The following is a 25,919-nucleotide window of genomic DNA, read 5'->3' as shown; positions in this document are numbered from 1 at the left end:
CTGGCGAGGGGCCCATTATTACATAAAAACAAAGAGACGAGAGAAGGCCCACATCAGAATCTTGCACTTTAGGTATTGTATTAGTACTAAACACAGATTTTTGCACTTAAGGTACTGTATTTGAGCACGTACCCCCTATTATCGTAATAAAAGTAGGGCCATCATCAGAATCTTTCGTGGGTTGATCCTACTCGTTAGCTCTTTTCTTCTCAAAGGCCCCTTTTTTTTGGGGGCAAAAATGAGCTTTTTGTTATAAATAAAAATTGAAACTTAATGTTATTATAAATAAATCAGTATTATAACTTACTTAATAATCAAGCCCTTAAAAGTCTTGCTTAGTTGTCCATGCAAAGAGTCCAACCAAAAAACTTTCTTCTTCGTCGGCATGATGGCTGCTAGTACCCAATGAGTCCTACATCAAGAGACATCATCATTATTAAAAAGTACATATATTAGTTATGAAAATGCAATTGTAGGGGGAAACGTAATATTAATTTGTTTATTACCTGTTTTCATTATAAGGGGCAAAAACCAGCTTCTTGGTTGTCGTCAATTGCTGAGTAATATAATCTACCTGATCTTCTAACGAAAAAATCGTGATATCCATAGATAAAACATATGGGCACTGGAATCCGTATTGATCACATGAAATCTATTTCTCGGGGATCACTCTCAATTTCAATATCCTACATTATTACGGTATTAATTCCGGTATTTAAAACACTATCGAGTAGTCAGAATATTAGAATATGAAATGATTTATTAAGAAACTTACTTCATCCAAACAAATAGGTGTTGGACATCAATCTCGTCTAGGCTAGCCCAATTGGCTAGCATCTCCCATGACATAATTGCTTCGCGCTCAACCCCTACAATATGCTCCTCGAGCGGAATAATTATCAATTGCTCGTTTGCTATGCGATTGCTAGCCTCCGAATACAGTTTCCTCATCGTCACCGTTCTTACTTTTAGCATGTAATCCTTCCCAGAATATTTTGTGGAGTTTAAACTCCTAACATCTTTCAGTTCGGGGAAAGTTGAAAGTTTTCATGGCCTGGAAAAACTTCAGTTATCTCCACTTTTCTATGATTCGGCAAAAGTTTTTTGCCATGAACAACCACTACAGTTTCCGCTGCTGATTTGGTGGGCACTTCTACGAGAGCCCGGCCAACACGCACAATTGGTTTCTCGAATTTAGGGTCAGTAAGAATAACTACCCTCCTGTTTACGGCCTGAAGAATACACATACATTATTATATCCCAAAATTTAATAGAATTCATATAAATTTAACTAATTAAACACTTCATGCATACCTTACTGAAAACAGTGAACTGATTTGAAGGGGATGTATGCTGCTGTTTTCAATCAGCCGTCTTCTCAAGTTGCATCTCCTTTTCACACTCATTATTTACCTAATAAAATTAACCAATGGCACGATGTCAGAAGTTATAACATTAGAGCTGGCAGATAACACACCCCCTGATCTTACCCAAAAAAAGAAAAGAAAAATAAGGAAGTATTAGGTACCTGATCGGCTTTAGTTGTTACAACTTCAGAAGCATTAGGTACCTGATCTTTCTGTATCTCGTTGACCGATACTTCCTTCTCATGTATTGCCAAGGCAGTAGTGTTCTCGGCCTCTTGACCAATCTATTGTACCTTACCCTCTTTAATAACATCCTCCATCATTTTTAATTCTTTTTCGGAAGGCTTGCCTCCAGCATTCATCTTTAGTAGTATGGATGCCAATAACTGAACCTGCGTGCCAAGAATGTAATGTTTCAGCAATTTGTATCTATGGACATGGGCCACGGGGGCGCTTGGGAAACAAGCGTTTGCATTTGTGGAGTCGCCACCAATTTATTGTGGAAAATTGGAAACCGTTCGAATACCTCGTGCCATGTCAATATACAAAGTAGTGACATGAACACCAAGAACTCGTTACCCTTAGCATTCTATGTCTAGAATGACTCTCGTGGATGCCAATGAACACGGATGTTCACAAAGATCTGGAGTAAGGGGTGAGGGTACGTATTAGGAAGCTCTTTTGATCGAACACCTAATCCCGCCCGCCTCGATAGCGGCCTCTACTAATGAATAGGGAAGTTGTCTATACTCGATATATTGTCAATTATATGCATGCAATGCAACATCCAAGTTTTAATCCTAACATGTGAGAATTAGACTAAGTCGGCAAACAATTAATTTAACAGACATTTGAGTCGATGTAGGGATTTAGATTTAATTACATGTGAACGCATACAAACAATGCGATAAAAGGAATACAATAATACAACAATGAAATTACAATAATTACATCGGTTTCATTAATTTATGTCGAAAATACCTTTAAAACGGATAATTTGGGAAAAAAGAATAAATAAACGAACAGATTATTAACGATAATACGAATGACAATTAATTGAATACGTAAACTAATTAAACTAGGTCAAGGCATAACGGAAGCTTAGAGACAGAAATCAACCTGGAACAGACGCTGCAACTGCTGCGCCTCTTCCAGAGGGCGCAGTCCTGCTGCGCCTGTTCCAAGGCTGAGTTCTGGTTGTGAAGCCGGAACTGCAAATCGTTAGTATTCGTGGGTGAATTTAATGATTGATTACGATATTCGACTCGGATGAAAGTGATTTAATACATTAATTACATGTGAATGAGTCATAAAAACGATAAAACATGGATGAAACGAATGTAAACGAATTAATTACATGAATGAAAGATTGATTAGTGACATGAGTGAACTAATTAGGTTAAATATGACGAATTAATGAAGAACTAATGACGGATAAACAGGTGGGAATATATCAAAGATCAAATTCCAGAAACTCAATATGAATGAATCGAATCTCTACAACCCGGATTAATTTAATGACGAAAACCCGCAAATATTGGTTATAAGGGATTTAAGTCGGGATTTAACGATGAATTATATACTAACAGTGATTAATAATATGCAAAACTATCATGTGAATGAAAAAGAGAGCAAACAATGACGAAAGAAAACTAAGAAACGAAACTAACAGAGGACGAAGGAAGAAGAAGAGAAGTAGGAACGGCGGCAACCTCAGGAAGAGGCGCAGCAAGTGCTGCGTCCTTTCCAAGAGGCGCAGCAGTTGCTGCGTCCCTTCTCGACGTCTGTCTTCTGTTAATCCATAAAAAAAGATTTAAACAAAGGGTTTTAGAAATCGGTTTTAACTGTATTTTCGACATAAATCTTACATGATGATTACAAAAAGTAAATAACAATAATAAAGAAGGATTTACACCCTCAGACTTACATGTTTGACGAAACGAGATGAACTAAATTTATGTTTTAGTGATGCTCGACTCGAATGTAGACGAAAGTGCCCTCGTAAGAGGAAAACGAATAAGATTGATTAATGTTGATTATGGTGGAGTTGGTCAAATTGGTCGGTCATGCAAAACGAGGCTGGTACTCAGAAAGATCCGAGCTTACGTGGTCGAAAGTTCAAGCACGTAGGCGCCAAAAAGTAAGAACGTGGTCTAGAATTCAAAGGGAGAAGAGAAGGGCGGACACTCGCGTGAGAAATATGAGGAGCGAAGGCTCCTATTTATACTAATCACGTGAAGGAATTAGGGTTTTCGGAGAGACTTTGGAAGTGAATCTCGAAACGATATGAAAAGATACGAAAAATACGCAGAAAAGGACTTGGGAAGAGGCGCAGCATGCACTGCATCCCTTGGAAGAGGCGCAGCATGCACTGCGTCCCTTGGAAGAGGCGCAGCAATTGCTGCGTCTGTTCCCAAGTGGTTTCCTCCTGTGGAAGAAAGATTTCCGTGTTTAATTTATGGAATAACGGATTAATCTTTTTTTCCTTAATAATTTGTATGAATATTACGGGAAATTCTTTACCAAAGATTAAAAGATTGTGAAATATGGAATAGAAATATCCGGAACATTCCAGAACATTCTGACTCGGGATTTTAGTGGTTATCAAAAAATGAAGACGGTTTTAGGCCCGGACTCCAAATGTACTCTAATTACTGTCAAAACGACCGTATCGGCGCGTAGATGACAATTAAGAGGTAGACACCAGTGTTTAAGCAATCACTTGATGATAAACTTACGAACTGTCACAAATCGTTTCGCGTACCAAACACGCGGTCCAATCATCACCAGGTGGTTTGCGGGAGGTGCAAAAATGAGGTGTCTACAGAGCCCCCACTTTGACTGAGGCTTGGACAAGGCGAAAGTCAAAGTATAGCCATCAGTTCAATCGAAGATTACAACCTGACGACTATGGTGATGCGAGGCGGCTCAAGGGGTCAGAGCCAAGGACCTGTCGTCGGGAACATTTTAGAGTCTGTCGACTATCGGGGAGGGTCGTTTAAAGTCTATTAGACTACGTAAGGAAGCTCGCCAGCCATAAGAAGAGACCATACCTGAAACTTCTTTCTCGAGATACTTCCGGAGGTGCATAGGATCTAAGGGTAAGCATAAGAGCTAAAGGATAAGACCTAAAAGATAAGTAAGGATTGTGCTAGGTCGTGGGACCCTAAAGGAAGGCATCGATGGGAAGGAGGCCAAATATAATTTCAACCTGAGGGGTAACTAAGGCTCGAGTGTAAGAACTCTGCCGGTCTGGGAACTTCTGGAGAACGACACCTTTATCGCACTCCGTGGGGAAACAAGAAATATCGTGAGTAGCAGGACACAAAGTGGGCTGGCGGGAGAAATCTGCTTGGGTCGTCTTCAAACAAACTTCAGAAGAACTTGAGAAGGACGATTGTATGTCGTGAACTCTCGTTGGGGAAACCTTATCGGGAACTTATCTCCATGTCTCGAGAGGGATTGTCTATCCGCTTTGATGCAGGAGCATAGTCGGACAAGTAAGAAATACGGGTTACTTGGTGAGCAAGCAAGGGAGCTGGATTAATTGGCATGCAAGTAACACAGATTCCGAGTCCGAGCTGTGGAGACACGGTTTCCTAAACCGTGTGGAGTTAGTTTTAGCTTGTTTTATTTAATTTCGAATAAGATTAGGAAAGGTTACCTTATCCTAATTCTAGTCATATTAGGAAAACTTGTTATTTCCTAATCCTAGTTTAATTAGAATACCCTAAATCTGATTGTATTTTAATTATTATTAGTTTAATAACTTTTCTAGTTAGTTTAGGGAAGGAGTAGATAGCTTGAGGAGCAAGCTAAGGAATTAGATCTCGAGTCAGATTTCTGACATCGAGTAGGATTAGGAAAGATAGCTTATTAGTCAAGCTAGGTAGGAGTTTAAATAGGACTTTGTTGTAACCCTATTTTTCAGATTATGAATTTTAATAAAAATCGTTCCCTGTGTGAGAACAATTGAGTTCAAGGCTTGCGAGTTTGGGCTTTTAGATCTTCTTTGTGAGGTTGATCATTTGAGTGTTTCGAGTTCGTACCTTGCGAGGCGGAGAGCGAGATTCACCATACTATCCCGGTTACTTTGTTACTTTTTACGTTTTACAACAATTTCAGTTAAATTTCGCTGCGTTAATCCTATAATACTTAGACGAACAGCCAAACAAACTGTCAGATTTACACTTTTTCATCCTGAACAAACGGTCGCACTGTTCAATCTAGTTCGTCCAAGTTATTTTACATCACGCTTACTCTCGCTGGGGGAATATAATGAAGGCGTGTCGAAACACCTGTCAGAGAATACTTGCTCGTTGTGACAAGCAAGGTCTTGGAATAAATAAGTAATGTACGATAGCGTAACACCCGCGAATTTTCCACTTTGACATCTAAGATTTATTAAACCGTTTAACCACTTTATTATATATTTTTGAATTATCCAATTTAATTAATATTATGTCAAACATGATTTTTATAAACGTATTATATAAAAGCTCGTTTATATAAAAATACGTACGATTAAATTATATTTTTAAGGCATGATTTATATAATAATATATGTATACGTATTTTTGGTTGGATAATAATAATGGCCGTAATGATAATAATTTATGTCTCAATTTCCGTCTAACATTAGACCGTCACATTTCAATGGGGAATCCTATCTAAACCCGGACCAATCAAAAGGTGACAACACGTTCACCTACCCTTTTACACTCAACTTCTAAATATCTCATTTATATATTATTATATAATATTATTAATATTAATATTAATATTAATATTATTATTATTCTTTGTTGTTTATGATCCCGTGACCCACCCCCTTCTTTTCCACATTTCTTTTCTTCTTCTCTCCTGCGATAAACAACACATAGCAGCAGCGACCACAACCACCTAGTCCCGTCTCCTTCAACCTTCATTTTCTCCCTTATTTCTCAACCAAACTTCACCATTTTTATACCTTTAGCTTCCTCGTCCCTTCCTGGTTCTTTTAAGGTAAGAAATCTTCTATTTTGTTGAGGTTTCGAAATACCGTCTTAGAGGACAATTCGATTTCTTATCTTAAAGCAACTCGTTTTTCCCTCCTTTTAGTTGAAGACCTTGGAGACTGAAGTAAAGCTCGTACCTTGGACGTTTTCACTCGAAAATTCGAGAGCAAAGGTAACGGTGATAGGTTACTCGACAAATTTCACCCCCTTCAACTTGGTTTTTATACCCCTTTGTCGTAAAGTTTGATTCTTTAATTGTTGTTGATGCATACCCGTCTCGTATGGCCTGCTCTCACGATAATTTCGAGCATTAATAGAACGAATTTGATGATTACCCTTCACGCTCCAGTTGCGGTTGTTTCCGTCTCAGTTTTACCCTTATTTCCGTTTAGAAATTAGGGTCATAATAATGATAACAATTATGTCTAAATTTCATTTACAAATGAACGTCTATGTCGGGTTCAAGAGAACCCAAGACGGAACTTTCGAGTCGTGTTGATGGCAGGTCTAATGGCCTGCTTTGTGGTTCTGTTTTGGGCAGAGAAGGGTGGTGGTTTGACCTGGTTGAGGGACTGCCATGAGGGCCATCCACGGACTTTCCTTAGGCTACACATGACGGTCTTGTTTATATGGTTATGGGAGTTAGTCGGGGCTTAGTTGGTGGCTGCTTTGAGGAAAGAGCGTGGTTGGGATGGGTACTATAGGTGGCGGCTGGTTGGGTAGTATCTTTGGGCTGTCCAAACGGTCCTTGAGCCGTGATGTTTGCGGTCTGTTTATGGGCTGTGGTGGCTAGTTGTTTGGTGACGGATGTGGGACTGTTCAATGGCCCCTTTTAGTTGCGGGTTGAGGTAACTTTGGCGCTATTTGAGATTTCCTTGAAATATTTGAATGCCCGTCTCGTGTTTTTATAAAACGCAATTCGTTAATTTCGTTATTTAATTATATCTCCGACTCATGCTTTATATAACGGATTTCGTTAAACCTCTTTCATTTATATATTTTCTCACATGAAGTATAATTAGGGAACTCCGCTATTTAATTACTTCCCCGTCTCAAGCATGGTCTCGTCTCATTAGTTGCCCATGTTTAGATAAGTGGGCTTGTCATGTTTATAATAATTGGGCTCACTTGAATTTAATAATTGGACTTCACATAATTATTTTGTGGGACTCATTTGATTTAGTTTGTTGGGCTCATTTGATTTTAGTAAATGGGCTAGCTAAATTTAGTAATTTGGGCTAGTCATGGTTATAAATCGTTTTGGAGCTAACTTGGTTTAATTAAAATATGATTAATTAACCGTCTCACATTTTATATAACGTAATTAGTTAATGTCGTTCATTTACTTATTTATTCTGTTGGGCTTGTCACTTGATTTATTTATTGGGCTTATTCTAGTCCATTCATTGGATTTCTTATGGTCTATTTATTGGGCTCATAAATGGGTCACTTGGACTTGATCACATTTTATCCCGTATATTTCACATAACGTAAATTATGCATTATCACTCATTATATTTTATTTAACCGGCATGTTAAATTATAAAATGGAATATTCATTAATGTAATACAAGTAAGAGATATTTGTTCTAAGTACTTGTAAGAGTCACATTCTTGATAATGCCTTGTATTGTTCTGTTGTGAGAGTCTTGTTCCTATCGGACACTAGGGGTGAGCCATAGGCCCTCTAGTTGCGATATGATCGTCGGGACTGATGTTCCCATCCGTACTTATGGTGAGATGCAAGCCATAAGTATGAGTGTGACATTAATAATCCCGTCCCATGTGCATGAAAAGGCTATTATAAATAATTACTTGTAAGAGTCGTATTCTTGTAGAAATGCCATATTACCATCGTATGTGCTTGACATACTTTTTGCCCTGCTTGTGCTGTTCTGCCAAGCACGGGTTTGACCTACTTGTGCTGTTCTGGCAAGTACGGTTTTGGCCTACTTGTGCTGTTCTGGCAAGTACGGCTTTTGGCCACTTGTGCTATTCTGGCAAGTGAGTCTTATCTTAGTCTTTCCGCCACTTTCGTGCTGTTCTGGCGATTGGGGTACTCGGTCTCCTTAGTAGTCGAGTCTTGGGTGCGTGCTGTACTGGTGCACGTCGAATCGGGATGTACACCCGAGAATCTGCAGATTTAGACTAGGACCGTATTATTATCGTAGTCCTACCCGGGGAAATTATAGTCTAAGAGTAATAAATGTCTTGCATTATTTGGATGGTTACTTTGGTCATATCTCCTTGAAATACGTGCTCCCGCTTTAATTTATTAGTTATATTTTTCGCGTTATCGCGGAGTGTCACAGTTGGTATCAGAGCCTATGTTGCTCCCGACGCACACACGTGTACCCCGAATTTAAATTGAACTTGACCTTGAATAATGAATGAGAGATGGGTAGACTTAAGGACCTAAGGTGGTAGTCCGTAGTGTGTCTGCTCTTTGTTAGGTTCTAACATGTTTGTTGATTGCCATTTTATAATTGTTGTGCCCTTGGATCCATGACTGTAAACTTACCAATGTGGTGTTCAAGATTTGGTGCCTATTGCTGAGGATTAAAGATTTGTTCAACCTTTGAAGAATGCTTCTACTTCCTTGAAGATGCTTCTCATTCTTTGTGTACCTTGCCTTATTCTTTATCTCTTGATGCTTATCCTTCTTCTAAACTCTCTTATATTTTACTTTGAAAGCTACTCTTGTACTCCTAACTTGTCCTTTGTTCCTTGCTAATCCTCCCTTAACGCCTTTTTGATAATACTCTTTCTTTTGAGGAATGTTGACCTTGGTTGGAAATTTTGACTTTTGAGGAGATTGTTTGTATCTGGCCCTTAACCCTGGTTTTGAGAGGTTGTGATGTTATAAAGACTTAGGTAGTGTGATGAGACATACTTGATGGTTCTTATACCTAGATCCTTGATTAAGTGAGTATATTTGATTGGTGGATTCTATGTGTTAAGTGTGAGTTGCATTTGTTACTAAGGTTATAGGACTTGGCTTTGTTGTTTATGTTTTGTATTTGAAAGGCTTGGGAAGCGTAGTGAGACGTGTCTTGAGATACTAGTACTTAGTACTTGACTTAGAATGGATGAAATTGAATGGTGGATTTGAGGATGTAGGATTGACTAAGTAAGTCGAGTTTGTGATTGGCTTTCGTAGTTGCTTTGGATATGAGGGTTTAATGTATATGTTACCACGTGATAAATGCTAATTGTGGGATTATTAGTTGGTCTAATTGAGTGATCTTGTTTACTGCTTGAGGTATGAGTATAGCTTTGTTGGAAACCTTAACCTTGATCTTGTGGAGGTTGTTTGTAGATGTTCGAGGATTTGGAGTGGTGAGATCACACTTATAGTGGAGTACCCTGTTTCAAGGAACAGATTAGGATGAAGTAACATGAGTGTTTTGAGAAAATCTTTGGGAGTGTTGTGATTATAGGTTTTGTTGTTAAGAAGTTTTCAGAACCGTTTAGGATGATGTTGTTGTTTCAGGATTGAGTACCTGGCGTTTTCTTGTTGTCTAATCTCCCTTCTTCTTTGACCATAAGCGTTACCGTTCATACCTCCTTTCCTCGCTTCATCTTGATCCTCCCTTAAGTTTGATGCTAGTGACCTATAAAAACTCTATCTTTGACATCCTTGTTGACCTTACTTCAATTCTTACCCTATGAAATTCATCATAGCTCTTTTTGTTGGTTAAGTCTGGACCTTCTTAGCGTACTTTGTATTTATGTTGTCTAAATTGCTTTTCATTTCATACAATTTCTAAATATTTCAAGCTACCATTTTGTTTCGTTGTTAAAAGTTTATGTTACTTTTACAAAACCTTACCTATTTTAAAGGTTTGAAAATGAAAATTTGATTTAATTCCATATTTGTTCCTTGAGTATAGACTTCTCTATCATGATTTTAATTGCTAAACCTGATATTTCTTTAAATTTTAACCAATTTATGTTAACTTTGATCTATTTATGATTTCTTTGTCAAAGTTTGATATTACATTTTCGGAAATTTGACTCCATTTTGAGTCTAAAGGTGAAACCATCATTTTTATTTTGACTTTTGCAAAAGAAAATTTGAGTGAACTACCATTTTCTTTTGATTTTGACGTTGACCGGATGTTAGAACTCGTTATAGGAGACGTTTGATAACTTGTTCTACACTTGTCAGCGAATTGATTTTGTTTTAAATTTGTCTTCGACTTGGAAAGTTAGCGTTCTTGTGTGCACGACAAGAGTAATTTCGTTCCATGAATGAGACTTTACTTTTGAAAACTCCTCGTTATTGTTTTTGAAAGTACTTTGATTTCTGATTTATACAATGATTTACCTTTCGACCTGGTTTTGTCGGAAAATTTCATTTGAAACTTTTGAAAGGATTTTAATTCTTACGATAAGTAACCTTTTAAATGTTTTGGTTACCGATTTCAAAATTCCAATTTTACTTTTAGATATAACCTTTCATTTCTACCTTCAAGTTTCGAGGACAAAACTTTTTAAAAGATGGGGTGATTGTAACACCCGCGAATTTTCCACTTTGACATCTATGATTTATTAAACCGTTTAACCACTTTATTATATATTTTTGAATTATCCAATTTAATTAATTTTTTGTCAAACACGATTTTTATAAACGTATTATATAAAAGCTCGTTTATATAAAAATACGTACGATTAAATTATATTTTTAAGGCATGATTTATATAATAATATATGTATACGTATTTTTGGTTGGATAATAATAATGGCCGTAATGATAATAATTTATGTCTCAATTTCCGTCTAACATTAGACCGTCACATTTCAATGGGGAATCCCATCTAAACCCGAACCAATCAAAAGGTGTAACACCCGCGAATTTCCCATTTTGACATCCAAGATTTATTAAACCGTTTGATTACTTTATTTTATAATTTTGAATTATTCTATTTAATTAATTTATGTCAAACACGATTTTTATAAACGTATTATATAAAAGCTCATTTTTATAAAAATACGTATTAGTAAATTACATTTTTAAGGCGTAAATTATATTAGAATAAACGTATACGTATTTTAGCCGGACATTAATGATAGTGACTGTAATAATAATAATTTCTGTCTTAATTTCCGTCTAGCTATAGACCGTCACATTTTACCATGTACCCACTTTAATCCGGACCAACCATTTATCGACAACACATCACACCCATCTACTCTTTTTCACTCTACTTTTATATTATTAGTATTGTTTATGTCATTATATATTATTATTATAATTATTATAATTATTATTATTATTTATTGTTGTTGTGAGATGCGTGACCCCCACCCCTGCAATTCCCCTTTTCTTCTTCTTTTTCCTGCAAACAAGCACAGCGACAACAACAAACAACTGAGCTCCTCCGTACACCATTTTCGTCGAGCTTAAACCTTAGATCCCGGCTTCGTTTCTCAACCTTTTTCCTTAATTCTTGCACCATTAGCTTCCTCATTCCTTCCTCATTCTTTTAAGGTAATAAAGTCTTGATTTTGTAGAAGTTCGAAAATACCGTCTTAAACGACAACTCGATTTCTTGTCTTAACCGACTCGTTTTTCCTCCTTTTCTAGTCGAAGATCTCGAATATTGAAGAAAAGCTCGGACTTGGGACGTTTTTCACTCGAAAATTCGAAAGTTTAAGGTAACGGTGATAGGTTACTCGACAAGAATGTCGAATTCCGTTTTACTTATCGTTTCATATGCCCTTGTTTGATAAAGTTTGGTTCTTTACACTTTTCTAATTTGTATGCTTGGATTTATCGAGTTAAATTCCGTCTTTATACTCGAATTTGGTTGTTATTCATGAGGTAGTTGTGTTTAATTTCCGTCTAAATCTCGCTTTAAAAGTTGTCTTAAAATGGGTTGAAGTGGACTGTTTGGATGTCGTTCTTGGAGCTGTGAAAGACGGTCTCTATGCTGAAATTTTTGGAACTGTTTTGGTGGACATGACAACAATGTCAGTCCGACCTGTGGAAACCGCAAAATAAAACTTACTGATCTCGTAAACAAGGCTATGAGTCTATGACCCAGGAAAATACTCCGTAGCATATATTAGCAAAAGGCCATCTTCATTGCAGAATGTTTGCATTTCTATTACTATTCCTGTTACAAGTTACTTTGGCAGTGGTCTTAATCATATAAAACTTTTAAGATTGACGTCATATACTAATTGTTCAATCGTCATGACCGTGGTTAAATGTGAACTGAGCAATTATGTAATACGGGGTATAATGCACCTCCCTGTCTTCAATTATCTCGTGTTTTGGTCAATGTTTGGTTGGTGGTTCGAGCTAACTTTCTTATTTTCGTCTTAAGGGCATGTCCATGTATAAGTTGGGTCATTTGTATGATAAATTTTCGTATTATTTCATGCTTAAAAATCCGTCTTAAGACGGTCTCACTTGGGTTGCAATGTTGCATTTTGAATGCTCAATTCCATGCCCCTTGCTTTTCTTGTTTGATTGTCTTGGAAATTTTTATAAATTATATTTGTGGGGCTCTTTACTACTTAGTTGTTAGACTCAATATAAGTTGTATGATGGATTCTTTATATTTTAATGGTTGGGCTAAGTACACTATATGAATTGGGCTTCTTGTATTGAATTTGTTGGATTTGACATGAGTAAATTGTTGGTTTTCACATGACCAATTCTTTGGGCCTCACATAGATAGGTTGCTTGTTGGGCTCATAAATGATTTACTTGAGTTGGTCATATTTTTTATTCCGTAAGTTTCACATAACGTAAATTATCCACTATCACTTGTTATATTATATTTAACCGGCATGTTAAATTATAAAATGGAATATTTAATAAAATACAAGTACGAAACATTTATTCTATATAAGTACTTGTAAGAGTCATATCCTTGATAATGTCTTGTATTATTCGGTGGTGTGAGTCGTGGTCCTATCGGACACTAGGGGTGAGCCATAGGCCCTCTAGTTGCGATATGATCGTCGGGGCCGATGTTCCCATCCGTACTTATGGTGAGATGCAAGCCATAAGTATGAATGTGACATTAGTAGTCACGTCCCGTGCTATGATTGTTAAGAGGTTTTCAAAGTAATGGCTATTGGTTTCCATCAATGTATTTTCTATTTAATTGATCCGTTATTTACCTTCCTCATATGATTCGATGCCTAATCTCATATCCATGATTTGTTCCCTTGAATGCATGTTTAATATAATGTACCATGCCTATCTCTTTAAGAATGCAATATGTCTATCTCATCTTGATTATTCATTATATCTCCTTGTTCTTTATTGATCATATATAATGCATGATTAATATGTTTAATTAAGTGTTTGTTACTTGCATTTCGACATATTGTGGCTGGGAGAACCTTGAGTTACTCCCCACTGACTGTGGCGTTCATGTTTACATGAATGACAGGTGGTGAAGATGCTTACGTGGGGAAGACGTGTGGGCTAGCGAGAACTAACCCTTGGACCTTAGTTTCTAGTTTAGAAACCCTTTGTATGTTTATTCGTGGGATATCTTTTCCCCGCCTTCTAGCCTTGGGTTGTAATAACCTAAATTTGTCTATTTTTGTTTTTGTTTCTTTTCGTTTTTGGCACCCGCGTGTTAATCCTTAACTTATAACAAAAAGTGTTTAAAATCTCAAATTTCCGCTATAATTTATTAGCTATATTTTCCGCCTTATCGCGGGGTGTCACAAAAGGTGACAACACGCTCACCTACCCTCTTACACCCAACCTCTAAATATCTCATTTATATATTATTATATATTATTATTATTATTATTATTATTATTATTATTATTATTATTATTATTATTATTATTCTTTGTTGTTTTTGATCCCGTGACCCACCCCCTTCTTTTCCCCATTTCTTTTCTTCTTCTCTCCTGCGATAAACAACACATAGCAGCAGCGACCACAACCACCCAGTCCCGTCTCCTTCAACCTTCATTTTCTCCCTTAATTCTCAACCAAACTTCACCATTTTTATACCTTTAGCTTCCTCGTCCCTTCCTGGTTCTTTTAAGGTAAGAAATCTTCTATTTTGTTGAGGTTTCGAAATATCGTCTTAAAGGACAATTCGATTTCTTATCTTAAAGCAACTCGTTTTTCCCTCCTTTTAGTTGAAGACCTTGGAGACTGAAGTAAAGCTCGTACCTTGGACGTTTTCACCCGAAAATTCGAGAGCAAAGGTAACGGTGATAGGTTACTCGACAATGAGTCGATATTTCACCCCCTTCAACTCGGTTTTTATACCCCTTTGTCGTAAAGTTTGATTCTTTAATTGTTGTTGATGCATACCCGTCTCGTATGGCCCGCTCTCACGATATTTTCGAGCATTAATAGAACGAATTTGATGATTACCCTTCACGCTCCAGTTGCGGTTGTTTCCGTCTCAGTTTTACTCTTATTTCCGTTTAGAAATTAGGGTCATAATAATGATAACAATTCCGTCTAAATTTCATTTACAAATGAACGTCTGTGTCGGGTTCAAGAGAACCCAAGACGGAACTTTCGAGTCGTGTTGATGGCAGGTCTAATGGCCTGCTTTGTGGTTCTGTTTTGGGCAGAGAAGGGTGGTGGTTTGACCCAGTTGAGGGACTGTCATGAGGGCCATCCACGGACTTTCCTTAGGCTACACATGACGGTCTTGTTTATATGGTTATGGGAGTTAGTCGGGGCTTAGTTGGTGGCTGCTTTGAGGAAAGAGCGTGGTTGGGATGGGTACTATAGGTGGCGGCTGGTTGGGTCGTATCTTTGGGCTGTCCAAACGGTCCTTGAGCCGTGATGTTTGCGGTCTGTTTATGGGCTGTGGTGGCTAGTTGTTTGGTGACGGATGTGGGACTGTTCAATGGCCCCTTTTAGTTGCGGGTTGAGGTAACTTTGGCGCTATTTGAGATTTCCTTGAAATATTTGAATGCCCGTCTCGTGTTTTTATAAAACGCAATTCGTTATTTAATTATATCTCCGACTCATGCTTTATATAACGGATTTTGTTAAACCTCATTCATTTATATATTTTCTCACATGAAGTATAATTAGGGAATTCCGCTATTTAATTACTTCCCCGTCTCAAGCATGGTCTCGTCTCATTAGTTGCCCATGTTTAGATAAGTGGGCTTGTCATGTTTATAATAATTGGGCTCAATTGAATTTAATAATTGGACTTCACATAATTATTTTGTGGGACTCATTTGATTTAGTTTGTTGGGCTCATTTGATTTTAGTAAATGGGCTAGCTAAATTTAGTAATTTGGGCTAGTCATGGTTATAAATTGCTTTGGAGCTAAATTGGTTTAATTAAAATATGATTAATTAACCGTCTCACATTTTATATAACGTAATTAGTTAATGTCGTTCATTTACTTATTTATTCTGTTGGGCTTGTCACATGATTTATTTATTGGGCTTATTCTAGTCCATTCATTGGATTTCTTATGGTCTATTTATTGGGCTCATAAATGGGTCACTTGGACTTGATCACATTTTATCCCGTATATTTCACATAACGTAAATTATGCATTATCACTCATTATATTTTATTTAACCGGCATGTTAAATTATAAAATGGAATATTCATTAATGTAATACAAGTATGAGATATTTGTTATAAGTACTTGTAAGAGTCACATTCTTGATAATGCCTTGTATTGTTCTGTTGTGAGAGCCTTGGTCCTATCGGACACTAGGGGTGAGCCATAGGCCCTCTAGTTGCGATATGATCATCGGGACTGATGTTCCCATCCGTACTTATGGTGAGATGCAAGCCATAAGTATGAGTGTGACATTAATAATCCCGTCCCATGTGCATGAAAAGGTTATTATAAATAATTACTTGTAAGAGTCGTATTCTTGTAGAAATGCCATATTACCGTCGTATGTGCTTGACATACTTTTTACCCTGCTTGTGCTGTTCTGGCAAGCACGGGTTTGACCTACTTGTGCTGTTCTGGCAAGTACGGTTTTGGCCTACTTGTGCTGTTCTGGCAAGTACGGCTTTTGGCCACTTGTGCTGTTCTGGCAAGTGAGTCTTATCTTAGTTTTTCCGCCACTTTCGTGCTGTTCTGGCGATTGAGGTACTCGGTCTCCTTAGTAGTCAAGTCTTGGGTGCGTGCTGTGCTGGCGCACGTCGAATCGGGATGTACAACCGAGAATCTGCAGATTTAGACTAGGACCGTATTATTATCGTAGTCCTACCCGGGGAAATTATAGTCTAACAGTAATAAATGTCTTGCATTATTTGGATGGTTACTTTGGTTATATCTCCTTGAAATACGTGCTCGTGGCTAAGTGGCCATGTCGGTTTCCTTGTCCTTCTTTCCCATTTATTTATTGTTGCTTATGCCTTACTTGTTTATTCCATCATTTCTTTTACTCTTGTTGGTTTAAACACGTATAATCCCATGTTTAGTTATGATTCGATTCACTCATGTCTTATCTAATATGATTGTTTGTTTACGTTCTTTGTTATGTTCGTTTTGACATATTGTGGCTGGGAGAACCTTGAGTTACTCCCCACTGACTGTGGCGTTCATGTTTACATGAATGACAGGTTGTGAAAATGCTTACGTGGGGAAGACGTGTGGGCTAGCGAGAACTAAACCCTTGGACCTTAGTTTCTAGTTTAGAAACCCTTTATATGTTTATTCGTGGGATATCTTTTCCCCGCCTTCTGGACTTGGGTTGTAATAACCTAATTTTGTCTATTATTGAATTTGCTTCATTTCATTTTGGCACCCGCGTGTTAATTTTTAACTAATAACCAAAAAGTTTTTAAAAATCACAAATTCCCGCTTTAATTTATTAGTTATATTTTCCGCGTTATCGCGAGGTGTCACAGATAGTCTGCAATTGGCTTAGAAATGCGGGTCTGAGCGAAGAATAATCGTCAAACGGACCAGAAAAGATAAAATGGCATCGGGAAGAGGCGCACCAAAGATGGGCCTACAAATAACGAACTCATAACGAATTTTTGAAAATTCGTATGAAGGGAAGTTAAGGAAGAGGCGTAGCAAGAGCTGCGTCTCTTGGAAGAGGCGCAGCACCTGCTGCGTCTTTTCCTGGGGGTGTCTTTCCTGCGTAAAAGCGCGATGAAACAGGGGTTTCATTTCTTTATTTCGAAACACAAATCATCAATTTCTCTCTCAAATCTCAACCATTTCCGCCAAAATTTGATCCAAAAACTTGCATTTGCCATGACTAATCGAGGTATGTATATCATTCTTGCATTAATCTTCTATAATGGACGAATTGGATCGACAAAATTCAGGGTTTTCAACCCTAAAATGTCGAAAATTTGGGGCTTTTCCCCCAAATGATCTTGCCTTGCAAAATTGACCTTGTAAATGGCTATTTGGTAGTATAAGGATCATAACCATGTATTTGTTTCAAATTTTCGTTGAGTTTTGGGCATTTGAGTGAAATTGTGACGCTTTCACAGCTAAACCGTAAATTGCTTCGAACACAGCCTTAGGATTGCCCATTTACGATGAAACTTGATATTTGGAATCCTTGGATGATGGGTAAACTTCCTACAATCTCGGAATTTTGGTTTGTGACGGCTTTTTCAGGACACTTTTCTAGGGCATAATCGCCGTTATAACGAAATGCTGTCGAAATTTCGACTCGAACCCATGACTAGGCTTCAACTTAGGCTTGAATTAATCCAAATTACCACATGAGTGATCGGGTTTGTAGGAATACGGCCAAAGATGGCGAGAAAAGAGCGACTTCGGGGCTTCTAAAACTCGAAAATCCCCTAATCAAGGTTCGTCGTCACTTGACGCGGCCTAAAATTACTTTAATGTTGCAGGTGACGAGGCTTCTACTTCTAGGAGAGCTCCCATGGACATAGACACAGGCGTTGACGCTTCTCGTGCTCTCGAGGAAGCTTTCACTACTGTTGGGGCAGCTGCTGAGGTTGCTGAGGACGAGGTCCTCGAGGAGGAGGAGGAGGAGACCCCGAGGCGGGCCAACGTTGGGCGAGGTGGTCGCCAGCTTAGGGGAGCACCTGCGTGGGCTGAGACCTGGGAAAGCAGGCACTTGCTTTGGGCTGCGGAGGGTCACCTGTCCTATAGGACGGTGAAGAGCTTGGTAATCTTAAATTCATCACTCATCACTCATTTTCTTTCATTTCATTTATTCATATCTTTTCCAATTTCATTCAAACTAAAGATGGCTTTTGTTTCAAATCACAATAGGAGGCCGGGAACATCAGATCGTTCTCGGGCTACACGACGGCGATGGAGTGCTACGAGAGGCTGTCAGCGGAGGAGCGGGCCATGATCGAGCGGGGAGCATTTGGCGCCCTAGTGCAGGCTTGGAGGGATATCGCGAAGAGAAAGCTGCGGGCTACCCTTAGCCTGGTCCGCGCTTCCTTGGACCGATTCTGGGACACAACTTCCACTTTTCACATGCCTTTTGGTGAGGTGGGAGTCACGTTGGAGGACTACAGCATGATCTCTGGTCTGCCGGGTGGGACCGAGGCGGTGGAGTGGCCGGAGACTTGCCATGAGGGTGGACTCGGCCGAGGCTAGGAAGTTGATCGGCTGGACCTTGGCGCCAAAGGCTGCTACAGTGCCTGGTTTGGTGCCTAGTTCTTACGTCCGAGACTACTTTGCGGGGAAGACCCCGACGCTGGTTGTGATTGATGGGAGGGAGACGGCTCCTCCTTCCTGTACAGCTGAGCAGAGGGCCCGCTTGTGGCTCTGGTGGTTTCTGTCTTCGATCTACCTCGGAGACAAGGGAGAGAGGCTATCGATGAAGCTTCTTCCCTTTCTTTCTGACCTGAGCTCCCTAGGACGTTGGGACTGGGTCACTACTAGTTTTGCGGTCCTCATCCGCTTCATGGGGGCCATGGTTCGTCCGGAGTTGATGGAGAAGGGGACTTCTCCTGGTGCTGTCGGCCCTGGACTACTGTTGGAGGTATGAACCTTCATTTAGACTAAAATCACTTCTTTTCTTTATCGAATTACGAAAGATCGTTATTGACTATCTTGCTTCACAGGCGTGGGTGTACTCCTACTTTCCGAGCCTCTCGCCCAAGAGGACGAAGCCGCTGGAGAAGGCCTATCCCGTTGTGAGGGATTGGGTGATGTGTCTCACGAGGAGCAAGCGTTCCTCTCATGGTGTCTACCGGCGGGACGTGAACGCTCTTCAGCTGGACAGCGTGAGCAGCTCACTTATATTCATTTTACTTCTTTATTAATTTTTAACCGATCATAAGAATGATTTCTTGCTTGTCTTTTCCCAGTGGGTGCCCAGGCCTTGGGCGGAGTATGCTGACGCTCCTCCTTTCGTGGCTGAGGTCCTTCGACCTAGGAGCTCGAGCCGGTTGCTGTTGAGGACATCGATGGGTCCCGTGTGGTATTTGGGCGAGCGCTTGGCTCGTCAGTGCTCTCGGGATGTCTTGACGGTTCCCATCGATCCTTCTAGGACGATGTTCAGGGAGCCTTCTGAGGCTGAGATGGAGGCTGACTTGGCTGGCGTTGGTGGCGAGGCCCTCTTTATTCCTGGTGAGGACTACTCGGCATTCCTCTATGGGAGGTTGGCGTACTGGCCGGTTGTGGTGAGCATTTACTCTCCTTATGACCATTTCGAAAGTATGATGAATGATCATCGATTTAATGGCAATCCTTTGTCTTTGCAGGAGGCTGAGGCGGCGGGCATTGAGCCCCCAGAGTACCCCGAGACCCTCGAGTACACTGACGCGACCGCGAGGACGACGATCTCCGAGCTGCGTGACTTTGACATAGCTGTGACGGATGCTGGCTTAGACGAGTGGCAGCATCTTATTCAGAGGGTGAGTCTTTAATTTGTATGATTTTTGTGTAAGAACACATTTGATTGAACTTATCCAATTATTTAGAACTTCTTATTTGAAAATGCAGGTTGCGCCGTCTCGGTTTGTGGCGTTATGGAAGGTGGCCAACCGGCTGCGAGCTACTGCCGTCGAGGCACTTGTCGGCGGTCGAGGTCGCCAGGTATGAACCTTTCGTCTACTTCATTTTTGAACTTTCTAACCTTTCATATGATTGCTTGAAATGATTGACATGAGCCAATTGTTGCGCTTGCAGAGGGAGCGCGAGCTGGCTCAGTCTCGGGAGGAGACAGCTCGTTTGTTGAGGGAGCTCGAGGTCCGCGACGCCGAGGTTGCTGCTCTCGAGGCGAGAGTTGTGGAGTTAGGCGACGACCGGCAGTAGTTTTTGTTGTTGTTTGTTTTGTTTGTTGTTGGCTGTATCTTGCACATTTGTACATTTTAGGACCCACATTTTGGACATTTTGGATTTTGCTTGGGGTTCGAGCCCCCAGTTTGTTGTACATGTCCCTCTTTGAGTTGTATATATGACGGCCTGAGTGCCTTTGCTGCTGGGTTGCGTTGTTTGTACCTGCAGGTTAGCTTTGAACAGTTTTGGTAGATGACGGTTTACGCCGTCATGCTGCCGAAATTTACATAGAAATTCACGTAAAACATACATTTGTATATATGGCCTAAATTAGCGCAAAACGAATGACTCGAAAGTGCAAAAATGCAAAAAAATGCAAAAATGCAAAAAAATTTGCCGGAAATGACCGGACGGTAGGGAGGGTTACCCCCCAAAAATGAAAAAATAGAAACCTATAAGTTAGAAATGTAATGTAGGACGGGAGTGAAATGATTCCCCAAAAAGAAAAAAGTAAAAAGAAATATATAAGTTTGAAATGAATTACATTAAATTGGAGAAATGATTCCCCGAAAAAAGAAAAATAGAAAGAAATATATAAGTGTGCTAAAATGACGAAAATGCTGATATTTCCTCGAAATGCGTGCCCGTGGAATTAGGAAACACGAACTATGGTAACTTTGACGTATTTACCAAAATAATAACCCGTATGAATAGGAAATTATTCGCTAAGGAATTTAGGAAAGATCCAACGCGGAAAATCACAGAGACGTTGCTGAGGAAGAGGTGCAGCAGGAGCTGCGTGCCTTTGAAGAGGCGCAGCAGGTGCTGCGCCTGTTCCTCGGTGTATCCGTCCTGGCGGAGTTTAGGAAACAGATTTTAGTATAAATAGAAACGTCGATAGAGGTTTTATTCACACAATTCTTCCGTCTCTTCCTTCGTCTTATTACATAAAACTCTCAAAATAATCCTTCATCATGAATACTTTAGAGATTCGTCTAAAAGAGTGGACCAATGAGTTTTCCAACATGGAGAAACACGACATGGGTGCTTATAACCTTAGATCGTTTTTGAGTTTGAAGTTTATCAAGGTGGTCAAACCATTCCTAGATGCTTGTCTTGATTATGGGGACCCGAATTATCACGTTTTTGCTTTCCCCGAAGGTGACATTTGCCCATTTCCTGAAGAAATTGTTGTGATTGGTGGGTGGGACCCAGAACACTTGCTTGCTATTCCTTCTACTTCACAAGGTATAAGAACAAGTTTAGAGACTTGCTTGGGTTGACAAGAATTGAGGTGGACCGTCTGGTGACCTCGAAAGGAGTGCGAATGTTGGACTTTATTGACCGATTCATTAATAAGGCCGACCCCACCATCTCTTATGTTGCTAGGCGAAGGGCATTCGGTTTTTTCTTGTTACATGTATATGTCCTTCAAGGGCATGTTGATGAGGATTTGAGAGGTGATCCTCATTTCCTGGGCCTAGTTGAGCAAATGGAACTGCGCAGGAGCCCAGCCTGTTTATGTTTAGGAGAGATCCTATTGGGTTTGGATAACAGGAAAGCCAATCGTGACCTACCTTATTTAGGAAGTCCCATTATCTTGCAGGTAAAAGAATAAAGAATTTCTTCTCTTCTTTTTTCTCTTTTTTTTTGTTTTTTTTTGTTTTTTTTTTTAACACCTGCTTTTTTTGGTAGGTTTGGCTTATGGATCGTCTTCGATTGATCGAGCCCCCAGTTAATGTTCCTGCCTATCATGCTCGCTCAATTGCTATGAGGACTAGGCTCTACATGGTGGACTTCACTCGAGTCTGCAATTATTGGGAAAACAAATTGAAGAGTGATGATGGCCCCTTGATTAGATGGATTGTACCATGGTGGCATCTCAAATCTGTCACTGGGGTATCTTCCTTGGATCCTACCCGATCTGTGTGCATTCCTGGCTTGCAATTCATGGTATGCATCTTCCCGGAGAGGCTGATGAGACAGTTGGACTGAAGCGGACAATCCGAAGCTTGACACATCCCTGATCGCCGTGGCGCTTACTACTGAGAGTCGAAGGGAGTGGGCCATTAAATGGGCTCAAAGAAACGCATGGTTCTTGAACTCTTCTGTTAGTGTCTTATGGGTGTCGGACGTCTATCTGCAATGGAGGAAAGCTGCTACTCCGGAGGAGCGTGAGAGATTGAGGAAGCGCGAGCCCGTTGACTACAAGGTGCGCGAGGTGGAAAAGGAGAAAGAGAAGCATCTGACTGAGGGAGAGGAAGAAGCCGGGTTTCGAGTTGTTCATCCTTCGAAGAAACCGAAGACCTCTCCTGCCGTGGACAAAGTGATTGACAAGAATGGGAAGGCTAGACCACGAGAAAGACCGTTGGTGATTAGGTCCGAAGTGGCACAAGAGCGTCCGGCTCGAGGTCGTGATAAGAAATATGACAAAAATGACAAGGGCAAAGGGAAAATGGAGGAATAGCCCAAGTCTTTATTATTATTTATTATTATGATTGTAATAAGAAGGTGAGGTTTTTAGAATCCTAGCCTATTTTATTCCGTTATTATTATTATGTAGCGTACTATTATTATTATTAGAAAATGAATGAAATAAAGGAGGTTAATTGGTTATGAAACCGTTGTGACTTTCTATTTATTATTCTTGTCGAATTCCAAATGCAACTGCAAATGTCCTTCTATTTACATTTTGAAATTAATGGGTTGTATCCTGCGAAGGATTGCCTACGTATTCATTAAAAAAATGAAATCAAACCCTTGCGCGTAGTTCGAGTAAATGTAAAAGAATAATTGTTCTAAGCAAGAGCTTGTAATGAACTTAGAAAATAAGCATGAGCTTTTTACTTACTCTTAAGGTGAAATTTAGTTTATTTGACGATATGAGGATGACAAATTGTCAAAATGCAAGAGCATGGCGACATTAGCTTATTTCAGCTTGGCCAGGGGCCGTTACAAGAGCGACACATGAGGTTACGCGAGGCGCGTTTTTGCTCCTATTCTAGGCATAATACCGCTTTAGTTGGTCAAGGTTTGTTGGATTGGCAAATTCATTCCCATCTAGGTCTGTGATTCTAACCGCACCCCCTGGAAGTATGGACTTGACTAGAAATGGCCCAGCCCAATTAGGTTTGAATTTTCCTCGTGGATCGACAGGTAAAAGAGCTCTAATCGACTTGAGTACTAAGTCTCCTTCTTTGATGTCCCTTGGCTTGACCCTTTTGTTGAAGGCTTGTTTGATACGTGCTTGATATGTTTGGACATTATGTAATGCGCGTAGCCTACGTTCATCCAGGAGGATGAGTTCTTCATATCTATCCCTCTTCCAATCGGCTTCCGAGATTTGACTTTCGAGTAAGATACGCAATGATGGTATTTCTAACTCGATTGGGCATGCAGCCTTCCATGCCGTAGGTCAAATAGAAAGGGGTGGCCCCAGTGGGCGTCCTAACAGATGTACGATATCCCCACAAAGCAAAGGGTATCTTGCTTGGCCAATCTCGATAGTTGTCGATCATTTTCTTGAGAATTGTGACAACGTTCTTGTTTGCCGCCTCTACCGCGCCATTAGTCTGTGGTCTATAGGGCGAAGAGTGGTGATGCCTAATTTTGTACTTGGCTAGCAATTGCTCAGTCTCAGCTTGGAAATGTGATCCGTTATCACTAATGATCTCATGTGGGCAACCGTATCGACAGATGATGTTGTTTTGTATGAACTTTCCTACATTTTTAGCCGTGAGACTAGTGTAGGAAGCTGCTTCTACCCATTTGGTGAAATAGTCAATTGCCACTAGGATGAAAAAGTGGCCTCTGTTCTACTGGAGTTATCTTCCGATTATATCAATTCCCAGGCAGAAAATGGCCAAGGAGATGTCATCGTATAGAGCAATGAAGAAGGGACATGCTGTACATTCCCGAAGATTTGGCAGTTGTGGCAATGTCTTACGTATTTGATGCAATCGGATACCATTGTGGTCCAATAATACCCCAAACGTGTGATTTTCTTTGCCATCATGGGCCCACTCATGTGAGGACCGCATTCTCCATCATGGACCTCTTCCATCACTTTCCGTGCCTGTGAATGATCAAGGCAACGTAGGATTACACCAAGAGGTGTTCTTTTGTATAACTCTCCTTGCATGAGAACATATTGGGAAGCTAGTACGCGTATAGCACGTTGTCCCCTTTTGTCCATATCCGGTGGATAGGTACCGTTGAGCTTGAAATTTAGGATTGCTTGGAACAAAGGTTCCTCTGTGATTTCCTCTTCATCGGTGATTTGGTGGAGATAAGCTGGCTCTGATCGTCGTTCGATACATAAAGGCATTTCCACCATGTTATTTGGCATATTAATCAAAGATGCAAATTTTGCAAGAGCATCTGCAAATTGATTTTCTTCCCGAGGTAGGTGTAGATAGGTCACGTGATCAAAGAATTGGGCAACTTGGTCTATTCTGGCTTGATAAGGTGCTAAGCTTTCGCTTCGGATTTTCCAAGATCCCGTAACTTGATTGATGATCAGGGATGAATCCCCATGCACTCGAAGGTTTTTAATGCCTAATCTCACTGCCGCTTGTAGTCCAATGAGACAAGCTTCGTATTCTGCAGCATTATTTGTCACCTCGAAGTCGAGTTTGACAGAGATCGGTGTATGCTCGCCTTCAGGAGAAATGAGCAATATTCCTATTCCAAATCCTCTTTAGTTTAATGCTCCATCAAAGTAAAGGTCCCAGGAATCTACATCGGTTTGGAGTATATCCTCGTCTGGAAATGACCACGTATCTATTGTTTGTGCATCATTGATGGGTTTTCTGCAAAGAATTCGGCAACGGCGCGCCCTTTTATAACTTTCAGAGGCACGTATTTGAGATCGAACTCTGAGAGCATCAAGGTCCATCTTGCTAGGCGTCCGTTGAGGACGGGTTTCTGGAAGAGGTATTTGACAGGGTCCATTTTGGAGTATATTTTGACGGAGTAGCTAAGCATGTAATGACGTAGCTTCTTCGTTGCCCACACAAGAGCGAGGCATGTCTTTTCGAGTTGTGAGTATTTGCACTCGTACTCCAGGAACTTCTTACTAAGGTAGTAGATAGCCCTTTCTTCCTTTCCTACAGTTTGAGCTAGCATGGCGCCCATGGCTGTTTCGGTTACTGTGAGATATAAACCAAGAGGTTGATCTCGTTGAGGTGGCATGAGCACTGGTGGTTTAGCTAATATCTCCTTGATTCGGTCGAATGCCTTTTGATAGTCATTATCCCACATGGTGTGATCTGTTTTCTTGAGCTTTTTGAAGATAGGTTCACAGATCATGGTGAGTTTCGATATGAATCGACTTATATATTGCACTTTTCCCAGGAATCCTCTGACTTCTTTTTCCATTTGAGGT

At 40.0% G+C, this 25,919-nt stretch overlaps 1 long non-coding RNA gene across 1 annotated transcript; it reads left to right on the top strand.

Annotated features, from left to right (window-relative positions):
* Positions 1–11,685: 11,685 nt before the first annotated feature.
* Positions 11,686–13,978, top strand: LOC141609054 (uncharacterized). The gene is made up of 3 exons (XR_012527172.1): positions 11,686–11,858; positions 11,955–12,025; positions 13,780–13,978. It is a non-coding gene; the product is annotated as an uncharacterized LOC141609054 (long non-coding RNA).
* Positions 13,979–25,919: the final 11,941 nt, after the last annotated feature.

Source organism: Silene latifolia, chromosome 10 (genome assembly GCF_048544455.1).
Source record: "Silene latifolia isolate original U9 population chromosome 10, ASM4854445v1, whole genome shotgun sequence".
NCBI lineage: Eukaryota > Viridiplantae > Streptophyta > Magnoliopsida > Caryophyllales > Caryophyllaceae > Silene > Silene latifolia.
This window is presented reverse-complemented; position numbering and strand designations above follow the sequence as displayed.